General features: G+C 31.9%; 1 long non-coding RNA gene across 2 annotated transcripts in view; it reads left to right on the forward strand.

Annotated features, from left to right (window-relative positions):
- The first annotated feature begins 339 nt into the window (after positions 1-339).
- The window catches only part of LOC149483834 (uncharacterized), a 51,324-nt gene continuing 29,827 nt past the window's right edge, over positions 340-21,836 (forward strand). For both annotated transcript variants that reach the window (XR_016316354.1, XR_016316353.1), the window contains exons 1-2: positions 340-2,679; positions 10,578-10,611. This is a non-coding gene — a long non-coding RNA (uncharacterized LOC149483834). The remainder of the gene's footprint in view (positions 2,680-10,577; positions 10,612-21,836) is intronic.

Below are 21,836 nucleotides of genomic sequence, written 5' to 3' on the forward strand. Positions count from 1 at the left end.
GAAGATATTTCGGGTTGTTAGAGGTAAATATTCGGTTGGTGTACGAATAATAAATTCGTAGCCATGCGTGTGTTAAATCTACGATCAAACCAACGATTCGGCTGTTCATGACATTTCCCGCCATAAAGATATATTACCTATTTTACCACGTGAGGCAACCATGCTGGTTCCATATTAAGTAAATAAGAAAATTTCATGCAATCTATACGACATGCGACATGTTTATTTTCCACACAACACGGTACCTCGACTTTTTCTAAATTTCGTATCTTTCTATCTAAAATAATATTTCGTGCAAATAAATAAACTAGTTGATATAGGTAAATACTTGCTTAAGTGGGAGTTGCATCCGAAAATTTTAAATCTAAAATAATGTTTGTTTACCTACATAAACAGTCTCTATATCAAACTATATATACATAGGTATCTAATATCCGAAATATAAAACATCTCATAGCTCTTAAAACAATTTAGAAGCTGCTAATGTCATAAAATATTAATTGCTATTACCTATAACTGACAAAAATATACCTATTGAAAATAGAGGAAAAAAAAACAGCTTTATTACTTTGTTATCTAGGCAAGACAATTAGTCTTATGAGATAACAAAAAATGAATTAATAGATGAGATTTATAATAGTATAATTATTTTACACCTTACTCTAAAATAACGATAGCATACCTATTCTATTAATTACGTAAATGTTAAATGTATTACCTATTAATTATCTAAAAAAAATAAGTGTAAAGTCAAGTTTGATTTGCGTATGGCAATAAATTCAACTTTAAGGAAATTTAAAAATGTGTATTAACTATTTTTAGAAACGTTAACATTCAAAATGGTTGTTTTTGAAAACCATTTTTGAGAGAGCAAATTATAATGTATCATCTAAATTATTTTCGTTATAGATAAATAATAATTATACATGACGTAATTCGAAATGTTGGCAAATTCAACAAAATATACTTTAACTGAAAAATAGAAGAAAGTAAGTATAATAAAGAAATTAATGCATTGATAGAGCCAAGAGTGTAGAGTCCATTTATGAATTTACAATGGACTATATTTCTCTTAATTTTATTACCTATTACCTAATTGATAATATATTTTTACAAGCCTTGTGGTTCTCTTCCTTAACACATGAGTACATAAATATATCACTATGCGATCTTTTAAGGTTATTTCTCGAATGATGAAAAATAAAACAAATTTTCATAATCCTAGTTTCATTTGCATTTAATACCTACCTACCTATAAGAATCACTTCTAGCTAGATCACATTATAAATTTAAATTGAAAATTGTTCACGAACCCAAAATAAATCATGAGAAAAAACCGCACCTGTATCGAATACACGATACAAAATTAATATCGTTTGTAATTCAATACATAATTAAGTGTAGGCCAAATCTGGTCACAATAAATCTGTTCGAATAATGGCTAATGTTACTATAGTCATGTATCTAAAATTTTAATCGGTTCGTGTGGGAGGGGCAGAGGTCTACCACCAGTCGAACATCCCAAACCGCTCGCAGCTAGGAACACCGAACACTCTACGCAGCTCAACACATTAATGTTAATTTATGCCTGAATAATATGATGGTTTTTCTACGAGATAGGTACCAAAAGTAGTTTTGACAAATTTATTGCCCAGTTCAACCACTTTATGTCCCGAGATAAATTTAGAGCCGTTACCTACGAGTTTTATTTTTATCGATTTTGTAATATTTGCTCTAAGTTGCCCGTTCGATCGGTCATCCTTCGGCTCCGTAGCCCGTAACTCATTCGTAAACAGAGCGTCACGTGGAACCTCTTCGAAATAATCAATTAGCGATTGCTTCGACTTAAATTGATGTATGACAAAGAATCGGATTAAAAATATAGATAACGAGTCTCATAAAATTTCAAGACACGAAACGTCTACGCGCACTACTAACTACGAAACTAGCGACTAGAGCTCTATCGCAGCGCTCACGACACACATGCGTTACGCGCTTCAACTACTAATGATCGTGCATCCTTTGCTCTCGTACGGGAAAACTCGCGCTCTCACTCTATACCTACATTCCAGTGTCGTCGGTCGCGGTCCGCTCGTCACGTCCCTAGCTTTCGTATATCTAATGCATAGGAGCTAGTTTCGCGCGTCTCGTATTCAAAATAGGAACGTTAGTGATGGGAGCCGTGCAGGGGGGTGTATGTGTGCGTGCGGAGAGGCGACCCTCCCCCGCGGTGCCCCCGCTTGACGCCGACGCCAACTGAGCGTTTACACAATTCGTTGGTATGGCGCGGGCGACGCTCGCACCGCGCGCGGCGTAGCCTTCTCGTGGCGACAATCGACGCGCGAACACGTATCATCATTTGTTTTTTTTCTAAACATATGCTAAGGCCCTACGCTAATAAGAACTATCTATGAGAAGTCAACGAGGTTTTCATTTGACCGCAGTGCGAGAAGATTTTTAACGATGGATTTTAATATCAGTAACGTGATAAAAATTTTCAAATAAAAATATTTTTACAAATCGAAATTACAAATTTTGAGAACCTGTGAAGTCGCGACTTAGTGACGGCCAGTGAACTAGTGCGGAGTTTTGGGGAACAAGAAAATGTTTTCGGCGAAATCTGATTTATCTGAAAGAATGATAATTTAGAAAATCGAGGAAAATTCATCGATACATACGGTGAGTTTTTAAGATTTTACTGATTGATTTTTCTCATTTTAGTAAAAAAAAATGTTTTCAGTAGATATGGATGGCAAATAGGAAATATACAAATAAAATAAATGTATTTTTTCGTAAACATGGCTCAATAACCTAACACCACTTAGTAACAGTAATTTTGTTGATAAAAACACTCGCGGCATATTTTAATCTTGTTGCCACGACATAAAGTTAGGACCCTTATCTGTTACCAGCGAATACCTACCTGTACTTTAAAAAATAAATAATACCTATGTTATGTAACTATTTTTCATAGGAATAAGTATATTTTTCTTGTGCTGCTATTATTTTCGAAGCGGATTTAATTTTTTCTTTAGTCGTGAGTTAACAGTGCTAACACATGCCATACTAATTACATACCTATTATACCTATTATTTTTAGATATTTAGTTTTAATAACAAGTTTAATTTAGTAGGAAGTGTATGGCTAGTTATAATTTGATTAGGTACCTACCTAACTACCTAAATAATATTTTAATTACCACTTGGAGGAATACATGTCCACAACATTCGTAAATACCTACTATAGAAGTACCTACGTATGATTTATAATTAAAATTAAACTTTTTCAATATTCGACACGTTTTCAAAAATAGAAAACAACCAAATCATCTCAGAAATTGTGTAAACTTATTCTCTGATTGTATTAATATTCGCTCACCTTCAAACTTATCTAATGTTTTTTATCTATTATATATAAACGAAATATAAACGAATTATTATCGTCAAAATAATTTTATACATTTTCTCGCTTATTTCCACTTATCAGTTGCTATGTGCGGTAGAGTTGTTGAAAATAAAATATGTACCTACCTATTTTATTATTTTTAATTTTTTTTAAACACGATTTGATAATATGCCGGGACAGATTAAATATCGTTGAAAAAATTGTTAGTCAGAACATAAAATAGACATTTAATAGGTTTATCTGTTAAAAATATTTTTATTCTCAAAATACCTATACCCATTTTACTAATACGAACATTAAAAAAAGTTTTATCTTTATAAAATTTATAATGGATGTGACTGTGAGTATTTTACACGCAAATAAAATTGATACTGCCTAACTCCAAAAAAAAAAACAACAACAAATACAGGTATTTTGAGATTCGAATTCGAATTGAATCACCATAGGTATTTAGAACAAACTTCTCTGAAAAGAAAACACGCTCGACGTCTAACCGTAGTGGTCATTTATTCCTAACCCGTGATTAGTGGTCATCAACAATATAGCTTACGCCTTGACAGATAAGTGGTATTTATAAGTTAAATCCCAAACGAGAGCTAGTATAATCACACGAATTGGTTCACCATATTCAACGATTATTAATTTATTAGAGTCGACGTACTGTAAATGCACACGTATAATTTTGTAGGAAATTGCTATGTGATTTTTGTTTTGAGTCAGGTAGGAAAGACCGACCCAAATAGGCATGAAATAGCAGTGTTAATCAATTTTGTTTTAGTAAATTTTTGAAACGAATGTGGATAAATTAATTTTCATTTTATCGTATAGAATTAGGCATTTTACATTAAACAGTACTAAAGATTACTGCATTTAAACGCCCACGTAGATGTTTTTATCTGTGACCAATTTGGGTGTTGCGCGAAACAAAAACTCTATAACTAAACAGAATTATTAATTTAGTTTACCCGCGGGCGAGTTTTTTATGTTTATTTTGCCTCAAGTTTTATCGTGACTTTGATGTTTTGGTCTTATCTCTTGCCCCGAGGTAAGTGTCTACACTTTTGTACACTTCACCTAACACGGGCCATAGTGGCACTTTGTCACTTTGTTGGTTGCTTCACAAAGAAGTTACTTCAATTCTGTTGCGTACCACGCTATTACGCTAAAGAAAGAGTCATTGAGATTAATGAAACGTAACTAATCTCTGTGGGAGATTGCATAGGTAAGAAAGTAAGATATAAATCAGGTGGTCATTTTGTTATTAATAATACAGAACGCCCGAGGCGACAAGACGGAATCGTTACTCTTGGCCCCTTCGATTCCGAACTCTTAATTATTATTTGTGGGTACCTCTTATCGTCAGCCCGAGGCACATGAGGAAGTATTACGAAAATTTTTCAACATCGTTCGACGTTTAGTACCTCTGAGCCGTTAATTGCATTCGCTTCGTAATAAATTAATATCGTGATGATGTCAATGTACAGATCATGTTATACACCTTCGTCCGACCTTTATATCGTCATTAAATACTTGAATAGTGACTAAACAACCAACAGTTTACCTTGTTTTTCTCGGCTGACATGTTGCAGGTATTTTATTAATTCTTGAATTAATGATGAATTTCAACTGTTGCCCCAAAGGTTCTTAACTGAATGCTTAAGTAATGTCATTTGCACATAATTATTTTTGTGTTGACGAGTTCCCTTTGAAAATAGCGTTTTTAAAGTACAAAAACCGTGATAAATATTTCCAGAAATGTATAAATTGATTATCTAGATTCTAGTTTGCTCTGATAACTATTAACAGCGCGTGGCAGTTTGATTGCCGACCTTGAATTTATTTTAGTTGCAGCTAGAAATATCTAGTAGCATTGTAGAATGCATAATCCAACACAACATTGTTAGAAAACTTTTTGTTTTAACGCTCGAGTTTGTTGGCAAACTACCTAGAACTAACTGCGCTTAAAAGTGATTATAATATGTGCATTGTGCATTAATCTCAATATCAGTTGTAATCGGAGTTTTATTGACCACTATTGCACCAAAAATAGGATTTCTTAACCCTATCCAGTCTTAATCATCAGTTTAGATTGCTATATTAAAATGTCTAACAAGATTGGCAAGTTATTTTATGGGAGCCTTTATAGATAAATGGAAATGTTTACTTAACAGTTCGCGTTTAATTAAGAATCGCATTCTTCTCAAACTGTTTATATTAAGTGCTGCTCCAGTCCCTCATTACTGAATTTATTGTTACGTATTGAAAAGGCAATTTGACCTTAAGAAGAGAAACGGATACCTATCTCTTTTAAAAACTAGGGTAATTTTATCAATGATTGCGTAGTGATTCACCTGAAACACTCCTGGTTAAATCAAACTCCAACAGTCATCAATGATTGCGTCGAAACTAAATATTTCATCACCACGAGAATTCGCATTATTGAAGTAAATCAAGTAATATCAGGCCGTTCCCGCATCATCATTTCCTATAATTTCAGTTCTGATTTCTCTGCAGTAGACTTCCGCAATTCATAACTGTTATACTTATCGACTTTCCACATCGTTATTTTAAAACCTCATCCACATGCGTTATAAAAATAAATTGCATCAATTTCCTTGTAATTTTTGAGTTTAACTGCCGCTGGAGCACGCCATTCACATATTTGAAATATGCTCGAATCACTGGGTAATGCTGGTTATATTCCTAATAAGGTGTGTAACGTTCTATGTTCTGACAATCCAACGTTTAATTTCACGGCATTGACAAGTGGAAATGAGCCAATTATTTTGCGTTGCATAACCAAGTTCGTGAATATTAGTTCTACTGAGATATATTTACTTGGAGCTTATTAACGTCTCTTTCTACGTGCGTAAGAGGTGTTTTCAAATTTATATAAACAACGATCCAATTTATGTTGGTCATTATTTGAACGCCGTATTTTATGTTTGGTTTCACATGATTGATATAATTTCGTTTTTATTTAGGTACTTTTTTAATGGATTATAATAACATCTGACTGTTTGGAAAAGTTCTGTTTAATGATTAATCTGTAAAGAGCTAACTGAGATTAACAAGTTCAAATTCAAATTTATTTATTAAACATACATACATACAATTACGATTACAATTTATTACAATATACAATTAAATATTAATATTCATGTAAAAGTATATAAATATAAAAAGGCTACTAAAACAATTTATACTTACAAGCCAATGTTTCCCTAGCTAGGTTACTGGGCAACCTGTGTTTAGGAGAAACAGCTTGCCTCTAAAATAAATTCACAAAAAGCCTCTTAGCAAGTACTTAATTATAATTTAAAATTGGTTACAATAGAAAGTAAGATAAAAAAATATATGTATAAATTTAAGGTGTAGGTATAAGAGAATGCGGGTGCCGTAAACTGTATCGTATGAATGTATATATGATTATTAGATTAACAAGTTCTTCAGTAATGTTACGATATTTACATGTACAGTACGTGCCTAAAAATATGGTCCATTACCAAGAGACCTAGGTAACTATTCAAACTATCAAATGTCAATTATATTGTCATTCTAAAATTCTATGTAAGAATTCAAATTGCAATTCGTCTAGTTACGACTAACGGTACTGTTATGTATATTGAAAATGTTTATTATCCCAAATCCACTTTATAGCGCGATCATAATACTTTAACGTTTCAAGCAATTTCATTTTCAATATCTATCTACAGTGACACTAATTCTTGATACTTGTAAATGATTTGGGTTAAACGGATAATAACTCTTTTGTAATGAGAATTTAATACCCGTCACAGTTATCTATTAAATAAGAGGATTAAATACAACATGAAATAATACCTACACTTTGCTAGTTGGTAGGAAATATATTATAGTTCTAGTATCAAATATATTACAACGTATTTTTCATTTAATTTAAAATTATGATAGCCTTAATTTATAGTCTGTTAACAACAAAATGGTGAACATTTGTCGGATAGTTCGTTAGTAGTGACTCATGGACGGGAATAGACACGAGCGACCGTTTTAATATAATGTAAATACATACGGATAAATATTATTAACGTAAGTAGTAAGTACCTACTTACAATTTGACACTTAGTCACGTTTTTAGTCTATGACTTTGTTGTATAATCTTTGACTGTTTCTTCATAGTTTTGTTTAGTATTCTTTTTTCGAAAGATCGAACAACTATAAGCCGAATTAGGCCAATAAGAAATCTGTCACTGTGACGTTTGACATGTCATAAACTTTTTTTTTTTTAATTAAAGCTAGGCACATAAGTTGGTAATTTATTGTTGGGTTGCCAATAACTAAAATAATTGATTTGAATGTTGTTTTTTGATTCATCTCGTAACAAGGGCATTGTGTGTCATGATAAATGTGCTGTAGGTATTTGCATTGACGTTTTCCGTTTGATAATGTGTCGACGCTGCAATTGTTGGACAATCCAATAGTTAGTACCTATTCTGAAAATATTAACATGTTATTCGTTACTTAATTTTCACTTGTATTTAATTGAATAATATGACTTGTATAATTGCTAATGCACAAATTATCAAACTTGGTACGTGTTTAATCTTTTCATTATCTAAAGAAATATGTAATTTTCTGTGTACCTAATATAAGTCTATTAAATTATCAAGATTATTGACTTACACACGATATAATCATACACTATAAAGTAACCCAAAACCACCCCAAAAATTTGGCGAAAAAAAAACCTAAGACGCTACAAAAAAACACAAATTGAAGCACAATAACGGTTACGAACAATTCATTGAAACTGTCAAAACATACGATCGTAAAGTAGCGGGCAATTCATAAACGTCAGTAGAACCATAAGTATCCCACAAAAAATACAATGGGAACACTTGGAACATTAAATACTTGTAAACTATTGTACAATTGCGGGCACTGTATCCGTTTAATTGATCTTAAGGGCTCTCCAGTTTAGTAATTAATCAAGGTGTTTAAATACGTTAGAAACGGGGTTATATTTCATTTTTATAAAAATGAATGTTTTTTGTCATTTGTCAAATTGTCTTTGAAGATGTGTTATGATTTGGGACAATTCTGAAGAAAAAACTAGAAGTACCTATTGTGGTAAATATCTATCTACTTTAAGTTTGTCTCAATTTTTTGTAGACACAAAATATTATGGAATCAACAAATGTCCTAGAAATTAGAATATTGTTATTTTGTAACACAATTGTTTTTAATTAGGTAATCTGGAATTGTTTTCTGATTAAGATACTTTTGATGAGAATTATTGATTATTCTTTGATTAGCAAATATATAGTACTTAATTAAGATATACAGTACATTTTATAGTGACTGATTTCACGAGTCCGGACACCGGATAGATATATCAGGTAATATTGATTAGAATATTAAATGAACAATCCATCTATGTACAGGTTTTTTGCTATCTCGAAGTAAAATGCTAAGTTCAAGGCAATCCGCTTATGATACAAACGATTTACATAATAATTATTATGCATCAATGACAATGACGCGTTTCGTTAATAGCTGAGTCAGATTGTAATGGCTACTGGTTTATAACATTCAAAAAAGTAGGTTTTATTCTGGTTTTGAGGTATGGGAGTGATATCTTGGTTTGGGAAAATGTTTAATATTTTATGTACTTAATAGGACTTAGGTTTAAACTCATAAGTAGGAACGAAACTAACAGTTAACTAACAGTTCAAGTTATTATTACGTATGTTATAGCAATAGACATTTAAAATGTCATTGGTATAAATTATAATTCATTATCATGACTATAATACTGTTTTTTTTTTTTTTCAAATGAATAATCATTTAATAACACTATCAATATTAATAGCATGAGTACCTACTTAAGTACCTATAATAACTTTTTCATATTTGAATAACAGTACAAAATGATAAGCCATAATTAACTTTGAACGCTTGATGGAACAAATCGACTCAAATGTCAAGTCACCATTATCTATACGAGACAGCACTAACAATGTAACATTGAAACTTCCGCGTTTAATAAACAACTTTTTGTCCTAAATGCAATTTTTACACGGCTCATAAACTATACTTAAAGATTGCAAACAATTTTTTCGATACACCGTTGCGTGATTAGATCGCTGTATTATCGATATTAATTTTCACCTTATATTTCACATTTTACGCTTGAAACAATATCAAATTGTTATATAAGTATTCTTAATTTATTACTATTTTGGAAATGTCTATGAACTTCATAATTACGTGTACTTAATTAATTTTTCATATTAATTACGTTTTTATAAACTAAAAATGTCGTTGGTCAATTATTTTGCGTACATAGTTTTAACCATGATTACTTCCATTCGTTAAATCGAACACATTTCAACCTCAGTTCGCGGATCGTTCGATATTTAAATTTTAAAAGCGCCCATAAACAACAAACGTCAGAAAATCTATGCTACGGCAGTGTTGCCGTTTTAAAAAATGTAAAAATTATGCAAGATGAATAATCGGTTGTTTGCGGGTGCAACCCGATTATGGCGCGAACAGTTTTAACCCTAGAAAAGTTTCATGCAAATATTTCTAGTATGAATAAATAAAATGGCTCGTCAACACTGAGATATCTGTAACCGATAAGCGAAGTTAGACAAAGATGGATGGCGTATGAGATTGGTTGCCAGTTTTAAATGATAATAATTTAAAGTTACACGTTATTTCTGGCTGTTTTCCTGAACTGAAACATGTTTTGAATATTTTATATGAAAACAGGCAAATCTTCAAAGAGGTGTTTTTTGTTTTCTTGAATATATTTTTTTCTCTATTATTATAAATGTGAGTGAGCATATAAAAATAAATTCAATAGTAATGTCAAATGTCAACTACTCAGACTGTTTTATTTAAAATGGTAATTTATTTTGTACCTACCACAGTTTTAATAGAATAATATAGTTGTGTAGGATTGAAATATGATATAATGTTAGCAATATTTGTATAAAATACAAGCAGAAATAAACTTTTTATTGCAACCATAAACTTGTAATCTGTTTCAATCAGGAATTGCAAGTCAACTATTAATACACGTTTACTTTATACATATTTAAACGGCAATAGAATATATTAGAATAATACTTATACTATAGAATTATATTGATTATTTATAATTATTTTTTTTTTCTTGTTGCAGGTGGAAATAAACGCAAATAACGAGGAATTATAAGGTTAAAAACTTTTATAATAGGTATGTAACTATTTAAATGTTTAATATTTCCTTATTCCTATGTATAACGACTCAATAGCGCTTCTACAAAAAATAAATAGATGAATAAATAAATGATGGCATTTGAGTTAAATAAGGAAAACTAACATAATACATAAACTTCGTACAGTAACTCAAAATACGTTTAAACCATACCAATATTTCGTCATTCACTCGAATATTGCGTTGGCGTTGTGGTCTACACACTGGACTTACAACTCGCAGGGATCGCGTTCAAATCACCGCGGGCCCGGTATCGAAGCTGCTTATACTCAATGTATGAGTCTGTCAAACCTAGGGCCTATAGAAACAATCTCCACGGTCACGGCGTAGGCGAATATGTCTTCCTCGTATTACCAAGGGGACTTACATTTTAATTTCATTTTTTCTTTATTAAATTAGGTCAGTTATAGCAAACAAAACATTGAAATTTTTTATTAAGTTTTATTTATTATTCTATAATTATAATCAAGGCAAAAAAAACAGCAATAGCTTCGTTTGAAAAATATTATTTTTAAACGATATTTATTTTTTCGGTATTGTAAGTATACATATAAAATTTAAATAAAATAAAATTGTTTTGTTTATAATGTTAGGTTGTAAATAAAAACATTAACTACATTTATATAGATATATTGTGCAATTAAAAGGTCAAAACTAACGTCTTTGTTTACACCAAAATAGTATACAGCGCTATCTTGTCGGAAAGCTATTAATAATTTATGTATCGTCATTATTGTAAATAACATTGTTTTCCTACTATAGCGTATTGCTCTCATCAAAATAAGATTATTTTAACGTTCATCATTTATATGGAGAAACGATGTTAGCTTATTTCACTTTATCTATTAGGTATACATATTTAAAATTAAATCTTTTTTTTTTTCATCTCAGTACTAACCTATCTGAGAGATGGTACATATTTATTATACCTACTCAAAATACATTACTATGTCTATACATATAAAAGTTCATCATTTTAAATCAATATCTACACATTTATTTTGAAAGAAGCAAATAATAAGTACGTACTTATCAATAAAAATGAAGTAGGTAACTTACATAATTATACCTATTGCTATGATATATTTAAATATGTTCTAAGAAGAGTCAATTTATCAGTAAAAACTCGATGTTGATGGATTTTTACAAGTTATGTCTCTTGGGCCCCAATTATTCGCTCAAATAACCCGTGACAAATATTTAATCATTGTGAAAACTTCAAGGAGAAAGTTGATAAAAAGTTGATTGATGACAGATAATATTAAGTAAAAGCCACCTGAATTCGATAAGATATAATTCCTCTTATAGGTACTTATGTCATAACTTTCTTTATTTTATCGTTTTTTATCTGTAACCTCTGATGACATTTCCTCCTTCAAGATTATGGTTATCTGTATTTTGATAAACTCCATCGATAGCTACACCAATATAATTTAAAAATAAAAAATACAATTCACTTGCCCAAGAAATAGTTATGACAGTTGATCAAAATTAATGGTCGCAATATTTCTTTCCTTAATGCAATGTTTTATCCATTATACGCGTTTCTTTGAATAAAACAGCCGGTCCAACACACCCCTAACCCTTCACCGCCATACGGTGTCTTCAATAACCCCGACTTTCACATCCTTCCTGTTTTAAAACTATTCATAACGCGGCAAAAAACTAATGCGTATCATTTGACGGTTTTTAGACAATAGGTCGGTATCTATTGTCGGCTTGAAAGGATTTTTTGTCGGAATTGGGTCGAAGGATGCAATCGATACCTTGGACCTAGCGATACGTTTCGTTACTTTCCATTTTGTATTCACTCCGCGTTTATTTTACATCGTTAATTCGAATCCAGTTCTGTAACTACCGTGATTAAGGTGATATTTTATATCAGATTGATTATAAAGCGAACATTTTAATAACTTAGAGGGTATTAAATTGAATCTAGTAGACGTTAATTGAAACTCGATTCCAAACCGGCGGAGGTGATTCGAAAATTTAAATGGAATGTATGTTGTATTGCTCAAGTCGGGTTGTTAGTTAAGCCACGTTACCTTTCAAAGAATCTTACAAACCGCGATCACAAAAGTGATCTATTGTTACCGTGTCCCTTATCTCGGAACACAATAACGAGCTGCCGTATGTCAAATACGAGAGGAATCAGAGCTACTTTGAATAAAGCATCCCATTGTCAATATTATAAATATTATGCTAATGCGATAAAGGAGATTTTTGACTCTGGGCCTAAGCGGCCAGGTGTCGCGTGAAAAGGGTTAGGCAAATGTCTTGCACCCTATTTGAATGTGATCATTTATTAAGATTTGGTGTATTGTTTAGTTCCTCATTCCCATAGATGTGCATGCTTCGCTTGTAATTTATGTGAGAACAATGTTAGTGATATATTTTTTTAAATGTTAAGGTACAAGGTTGCATTGATGTAATGCATTCGATTAGAAATGCGAATTCGCTGAGAAATCTTTGTTGTAACGAGATTCTTGTTATAAGAATGTAGGTAAGATACAATTTTAATAATTAGCATTTTTTTAATTATACTCACATATTGTGCAATTTGTTTGTACATTATTTTATGTTATTTTCATTTGGTGTGTGTAAAAAGTAATTTAAATTGTAAATGGGTAAAACCAGGAGGCATATCTAGTAATCTATTGGCTAGTATCTAAATTCTAATCTGTGCTATACCTATAGTACACGTACGTGTACCTACACGTTTATGAAAAACTTATTTTGTACTTACCTACATAAGAATGTCTTGATAATGTTTTCGTTATCTTTATTTAAATAAAATGCAAAATTTTCAAAAAATATATAAGCAAAAGAAATTACAAGGATTAGTTATCTATCTTATCTTGTAAGTAGGTACTCCATAAGATTACTGTTGAAAAATAAATTTGTTTCTGAATTAATATTCCTATTTCTTCAATGTAAAGATTTAGAAATTGTATGTTTTTTATACCCAGTGTTTAAACTACTGAACACATTTCGATGAGATTTACACGACGGATATTAAATTGTATAGGGACAGAAACAAAGGTGATTTAATCTTGAATACAGAAAAAAACATACCTTCGTGCCACATCATACGTTGTACAAATTAAAAAAAAATCTTTATTCAGATCCTTCTTTATGATTTGATTTACATATCAAAAGAGTAAGCTTTTTATTCTTAGTGTTATGAAAGAAAAGACGACTATAAATATAAAATAATAGAACATTAATGCAATAGTACAGTTCAAAGCTCTATATAGAAAACGTATTAGGTACCTACCTACCTACTTACTGTATATTGTACCGATTTTTCTTATAATCACTACATAGTATAAAACAAAGTCGCTTTCTCTGTCCCTACTCCCTATGTCCCTTTGTATGCTTAAATCTTTAAAACTATACGCAACGGATTTTGATGCGGTTTTTTTAATAGATAGAGTGATTAAAGAGGAAGGTAATTTATTAGGTTTTAAACAAAGCGGGCGAAGCCGCGGGCGGTAAGCAAGTAAAGTATAATCCAATTTTTCCTTACTAAGGAAAATATTAGTCTCTTTCATCACCCAATAAAATACTGGGCTTTTTGATAAATTCCACATTACCTAACTATACCTGTAAAAATATAACTAAAATAAGGCAGGACAGTTTTTCTCAATTTTTTTAAATGATTTCTCTACAATCTTATCTTATATATAAAAATGAATCGCAAAATGTGTTGGTAAGCGCATAACTCGAGAACGGCTGAACCGATTTCGATAATTCTTTTTTTATTATATTCCTTGAAGTACGAGGATGGTTTTTATGTAGAGAAAACGTAAATATGTACCACGGGCGAAGCCGGGGCGGACCGCTAGTATGTATATAAAAATGAATCGCAAAATGTGTTGGTAAGCGCATAACTCGAGAACGGCTGAACCGATTTCGATAATTCTTTTATTATTATATTCCTTGAAGTACGAGGATGGTTTTTATGTTGAGAAAACGTAAATATGTACCACGGGCGAAGCCGGGGCGGACCGCTAGTTTCCAATATATTCCCGTTATATAAATTTGTATAGATATTTTACATAGAGCAGACAATTAAACTGAAATATATAGAGAGGTTCATTAGTTCATAAATATTCTTATTAAAAAGATTATAATTTATAATATTATAAATACGTAGCAAACTATCGTATCGACGGTGTGCCACAGCTGTTGTATTCTTATGCTAAACACTATTGTTAGTTAACGAACGGGTTCATTAAAATTATTATTATCGGTATTTTATAAGCTGTGTTTCTAGTTTGGCGCCATTTTGTTTTATTCGTCAGCATTCCCACGCTTTTGGTGACAACTTTTAAGAGTTGACAGTTGACACTTAATATCTGACTAGATTATTTTAAACAGTACTATTAATTCAAAATTTTCTTTTTTTCTGATATATGCATGTGTATACATATATATAATAATTATTTAAATAATAAATATTATTTAAAATCCAAAAAGCTAAGGCGTTTTATAATTATTATCATTAGAATGTTTCTGTATAAAATACAATGATTTTTGGAAAAAAATATGCAATTTATCACTGTAATTGCCAACGTTAATAATTTTGCAGTTTCGTATGAAAAAAAGACTCGAATTTTATGAAATAATCTGTTTCGGTTTAAATCTTAGAGGTTATTAAAGGTCGTTTGCTTTATTTCATTTGAATAATTTGATGTTTTTGTCCGTGTAGTGTGGGAGTGATTTTGATAAAAAATGTTTAATTGGATATTTCGAAAATTACTTAAAACACAGTCCCTATCTAAATATTTTGAATATAAAAATTAACTCAATGGCGTTAATTTTCTAAAATTGCAAAATAAACGATTGCGGTTAAATTGAGCAAAAAATTGAATCTATCCAACCATATTTTGCCAAAATGAATATCCTTTATTGATATTTTAATCCAAGAATCATCAATGTTCATAAAAATAATTTTACTACGCAAATTAATAAAAAAGCTTTTTGCAAATTTTAATCGAGAAATAAATATAGAAACGTAAAAAAATACTTAGAATAAATATGCTCAACTACAATGTATGAGTACACCATAAAGGGTTGTAATATTGTGAAATTATCGTAAAAATTAATTAGCGGTTTGTTCCAAATGAAGTGATCACATGCTGCCAAGTTGTAAACATTAAGACTGAAGAAACTTTTATGGCTGTCGTAAATTTTCTGGTGGCAATTTTACCATACGTTGTGCGTGTGGTTTTGTTGCCATGCCGTCTAAATGATACTTGAACAAATTTGCAAAGGGGATTGGAGTTTTTTTTTTTTTTTCAAAAAAATATGAGATCTATAAGCACAAACCTGGATTGAACTGGGTTTGATAAAGGACCTATTGTAGGTCTTTTTAAGATGAAATGTATATAAGGAATTGTCTGTGGGAATTGTGTAGTAAGAATTTTTTAATTGTTTCAAGTAATGAGTGCTGTGAGTAACCTTATAAATCTATTTTTGTATTAAAAGTTATAGCTCTAATTCATTAAAATTTTCATTATTTAATAAATAATTTGCGTATAGGTACCTAGGTATTATGCATAATATAAATTTCGGTCAAGTAGATATATATTCCTGCTAATATTTTACATATTTGAGGTAAACAATTAAGCATCTAACTTGCAAATAATACAAGGGTTTTACCAACTCTATTACACAAATATATACCCTATATCACCTATATTAAATAAACATTTTAAATATAAAGGGCGAATCAGCGTGGGTGGTCTGCTCTGGCTTAATTGTCACCTATATAATATTTTATTGAGGAAGCCTCGAAGGACCATTACTACATGTGTATAGCTTGATACCAATTAGTTACTAATTAACAACACTTGTGCACTTATTACCTCTTCTTAGAACACTGTTATCGAAAACGGCAGTTATATTTCATCCTCTAAATTTGAAGTTAAGTAAAAGTTGAATAGATTTTGTAGCTTTGTTTTCAAGATGTATTAATCTAAGTTTCAATTTCATTGTAATCGGTTCAGTAGTATTTGCGTGAAAGAGTAACAAACATACATATCTACATCCATCCTCACAAACTTTCGCATTTATAATATTAGTAGGATAGGATTAGATTTTCTTTAGAGTGTTATATCAATTCAAATTTTACCTATGTACTTCTTGGCTCATAGATCTTAGATTAAATTTTATTCGTAATTAATAACACATATGACAGCATCAATTAAAAATGATTTAACCAACTTTATCGTTGGGCGTTACAAGTTTTCATTGATTTCGTGACCATAAAATATAAAATCGATGATCTTAATTAAAACGAGATATTAATCGAGTCGATTTATTAATTTTCACTCGATACTCGTTACGACGCAATGTATGTAACATCGAATCCAAAACGATCTCGGGGCGTGTTTCAATTGATATGTTAAAATTTTTATGTTCCGAATTAATCAAGACGCCGACATAAAGAGAAATTTTTGATTTAGATCGAGCAAGAGATAATGATAATTAATTGATTCATGTTTTAACTTCGTGTTTTAACGTATCGTAAAGTAGATCGAAAGAAGTAAAAAATATATATGTATTTTAGTTAATTGAGTATTTGAATAAAAAAAAATTATTGATTTTTTTTATGTATTCTGAAACTTTATTATTAATAATATTCATATTTAATACAAATAACTTCAAAAAAATTTTTTTTCCGTTAATTATAAGCAATTAAAAATTGATGAAATTTAAATTAGAATCACGTGACTACAAACGCGCCATGACTGGTCACCACAGTTGTGACGTCATATTGTTATAGCTATTAACTGCAGTACATAGGGTTTACGGCTATTACACGTGACTAGACAATAATATTGAAAGTTTATTGCTAAAAATTAAAATACGATTTGTTAGTTGGTTCCGAATTAGTTAGTTAGTTACGAAAATAATATTCTTGATGTTGATATATTTATGATCACCGATTTTTGTCAGGAGTTGCCTTTGTAGTATTCGTACATAATGGTACAAAACGATAACTTTTGAGGTTCGCCATTTTTAATATAAATTTAAGTAATATAATTAACAATTAATATAATTAATATGTAATTTAATAATGACAACAAAATTAAATAGATCAAAACACTGTATTTATTATTCACACGCTTTTATTAGCTTCACCTGTATGTTTGTATGCAACCGACTCCTTTCGAAGTTTCGACTCGATTTTGACCCACTTAAAACCGACGGATTTTGTTCAAATTTTGAACACTTATCAAGGTCCGATGACAATACAATAATATCATAAATTTATCCTGATAAGGATCGCCAGGATCAGCTTAAAACATATGTTTGTATGTAACCAATTCTCCTTTCGATTCTATTTAGACCCACTATAAAACGACGGATTTAGTTAAAATTTTGTATACTTATAAAAACCCGGTAACAATACAATAATTTCATGAATTTATCTTATTATCCTGTTTAGGGCCGATTTTTCAATGCTTGGATAAAACTTATCCGTCCAATAAAGTATTAGACGATAATATTAAAATGTCACGTAAACTGTCAAATACGGGCAATTAGAATACGTTTTTAAAATGGTAGTTTTATACATTATTCGACGAATAAGTTTTATCCAAGGATTGAAAAATCAGCCCTTAGTTTTTCAAACTATATTTATTTTTCTATCAACTGTAATGAGTGAAAACTAACATTATGACGTCACACGCGCTCGGGTGACGCTTCGGGAGTTGTCGGCGTGTCTTCGGTACTGGATTCAAAGACTAATTTTTATTTTGAAATAACTTTTGAATTATTGCAAAAAAAATAAAAATAAAAACAGTTTTGTTATAAAACTAATATATAATCTTTCCATTTATCACAAAAAAATTTTTAATTCAAATACTCAATTAATGTATTGTGAGTTTCAAATTCTCGTTTTCATACTCTCGAAAACATTTTTGTAATCAGCGACAATCTCGCAACACCTCCGTCAAACAAACCAGCTATTTCCCGCCATAATTAATCACCATTTATCGGCGAATCAAAGGAACACTGGTGGTTTCCATCAAGCACGCTATCGGTTGTCATCAATACACAACCAAGCGCTTAATCCCGAGCGTAGGCAAGTACCTACTAATAAAATAAAAGGCAAAAGCAGTCACGCCACGGCCCTCTGTGATCCATCACAACGCATTGGCAATAGGCGGGGTGCACACAGAGCGAGCAGCCTCGCGAAGCAGCTCGCTCAGTGTGAACGCGATTGAACGTGGTGACTGTGGTTGACTGAGGAAAGCGCGTGTGACGTCATTTTCCACAGTCAAGCCACTTCAACACTGCCCAAGCTGCTTCGCGCAGCAATTGCTTCGCGAGGCTGCTCGCTCTGTGTGGACACGCCAAATGACACCTATGTGAAGTTGGCAACTAACTAAATAAAAATGAGTGTTTCTCAATTCTATTCGATTGTACTAGGTTTGTACCGGATTGTACCGCTATTTATTTCGTTTGTACCCCAAAGGGGTGGGGAGAAACATAGGGTCGTAGTTATATGGCAACTAAGTGAATAAAAATGAGTGTTTCTCAATTCTATTCGATTGTACTAGGTTTGTACCGGATTGTACCGCTTTTTATTTCGTTTGTACCTCAAAGAGGTGGGGAGAAACATAGGGTCGTAGTTATATAGTTCGCTGCTAACTGAATTAAAATGAGTGTTTCTCAATTCTATTCGATTGTACTAGGTTTGTACCGGATTGTACCGCTATTTATTTCGTTTGTACCCCAAAGGGGTGGGGAGAAACATAGGGTCGTAGTTATATGGCAACTAACTGAATAAAAATGAGTGTTTCTCAATTCTATTCGATTGTACTAGGTTTGTACCGGATTGTACCGCTTTTTATTTCGTTTGTACCTCAAAGAGGTGGGGAGAAACATAGGGTCGTAGTTATATAGTTCGCTGCTAACTGAATAAAAATGAGTGTTTCTCAATTCTATTCGATTGTACTAGGTTTGTACCGGATTGTACCGCTATTTATTTCGTTTGTACCCCAAAGGGGTGGGGAGAAACATAGGGTCGTAGTTAAACTGAATAAAAATGAATGTTTCTCAATTCTATTCGATTGTACTAGGTTTGTACCGGATTGTACCGCTTTTTATTTCGTTTGTACCTCAAAGAGGTGGGGAGAAACATAGGGTCGTAGTTATATAGTTCGCTGCTAACTGAATAAAAATGAGTGTTTCTCAATTCTATTCGATTGTACTAGGTTTGTACCGGATTGTACCGCTATTTATTTCGTTTGTACCCCAAAGGGGTGGGGAGAAACATAGGGTCGTAGTTAAACTGAATAAAAATGAATGTTTCTCAATTCTATTCGATTGTACTAGGTTTGTACCGGATTGTACCGCTTTTTATTTCGTTTGTACCCCAAAGAGGTGGGGAGAAACATAGGGTCTTAGTTATATAGTTCGCTGCTAACTGAATTAAAATGAGTGTTTCTCAATTCTATTCGATTGTACTAGGTTTGTACCGGATTGTACCGCTATTTATTTCGTTTGTACCCCAAAGGGGTGGGGAGAAACAAAGGGTCGTAGTTATATGGCAACTAACTGAATAAAAATGAGTGTTTCTCAATTCTATTCGATTGTACTAGGTTTGTACCGGATTGTACCGCTTTTTATTTCGTTTGTACCTCAAAGAGGTGGGGAGAAACTTAGGGTCGTAGTTATATAGTTCGCTGCTAACTGAATAAAAATGAGTGTTTCTCAATTCTATTCGATTGTACTAGGTTTGTACCGGATTGTACCGCTATTTATTTCGTTTGTACCCCAAAGGGGTGGGGAGAAACATAGGGTCGTAGTTAAACTGAATAAAAATGAATATTTCTCAATTCTATTCGATTGTACTAGGTTTGTACCGGATTGTACCGCTTTTTATTTCGTTTGTACCCCAAAGAGGTGGGGAGAAACATAGGGTCTTAGTTATATAGTTCGCTGCTAACTGAATAAAAATGAGTGTTTCTCAATTCTATTCGATTGTACTAGGTTTGTACCAGAACGTACCGCTTTTTATTTCGTTTGTACCCCAAAGAGGTGGTGAGAAACATAGGGTCGTAGTTATATGGCAACTAACTGAATAAAAATGAGTGTTTCTCAATTCTATTCGATTGTACTAGGTTTGTACCGGATTGTACCGCTTTTTATTTCGTTTGTACCTCAAAGAGGTGGGGAGAAACATAGGGTCGTAGTTATATAGAACGCTGCTAACTGAATAAAAATGAGTGTTTCTCAATTCTATTCGATTGTACTAGGTTTGTACCGGATTGTACCGCTATTTATTTCGTTTGTACCCCAAAGGGGTGGGGAGAAACATAGGGTCGTAGTTAAACTGAATAAAAATGAATGTTTCTCAATTCTATTCGATTGTACTAGGTTTGTACCGGATTGTACCGCTTTTTATTTCGTTTGTACCCCAAAGAGGTGGGGAGAAACATAGGGTCTTAGTTATATAGTTCGCTGCTAACTGAATTAAAATGAGTGTTTCTCAATTCTATTCGATTGTACTAGGTTGGTACCGGATTGTACCGCTATTTATTTCGTTTGTACCCCAAAGGGGTGGGGAGAAACAAAGGGTCGTAGTTATATGGCAACTAACTGAATAAAAATGAGTGTTTCTCAATTCTATTCGATTGTACTAGGTTTGTACCGGATTGTACCGCTATTTATTTCGTTTGTACCCCAAAGGGGTGGGGAGAAACATAGGGTCGTAGTTAAACTGAATAAAAATGAATGTTTCTCAATTCTATTCGATTGTACTAGGTTTGTACCGGATTGTACCGCTTTTTATTTCGTTTGTACCCCAAAGAGGTGGGGAGAAACATAGGGTCGTAGTTATATAGAACGCTGCTAACTGAATAAAAATGAGTGTTTCTCAATTCTATTCGATTGTACTAGGTTTGTACCGGATTGTACCGCTATTTATTTCGTTTGTACCCCAAAGGGGTGGGGAGAAACATAGGGTCGTAGTTAAACTGAATAAAAATGAATGTTTCTCAATTCTATTCGATTGTACTAGGTTTGTACCGGATTGTACCGCTTTTTATTTCGTTTGTACCCCAAAGAGGTGGGGAGAAACATAGGGTCTTAGTTATATAGTTCGCTGCTAACTGAATTAAAATGAGTGTTTCTCAATTCTATTCGATTGTACTAGGTTTGTAC

Source organism: Colias philodice, chromosome 12 (genome assembly GCF_061535455.1).
Source record: "Colias philodice isolate Cphi_HAF_F1 chromosome 12, ilColPhil1 Martin Lab GWU primary, whole genome shotgun sequence".
In the NCBI taxonomy this organism is placed as follows: domain Eukaryota; kingdom Metazoa; phylum Arthropoda; class Insecta; order Lepidoptera; family Pieridae; genus Colias; species Colias philodice.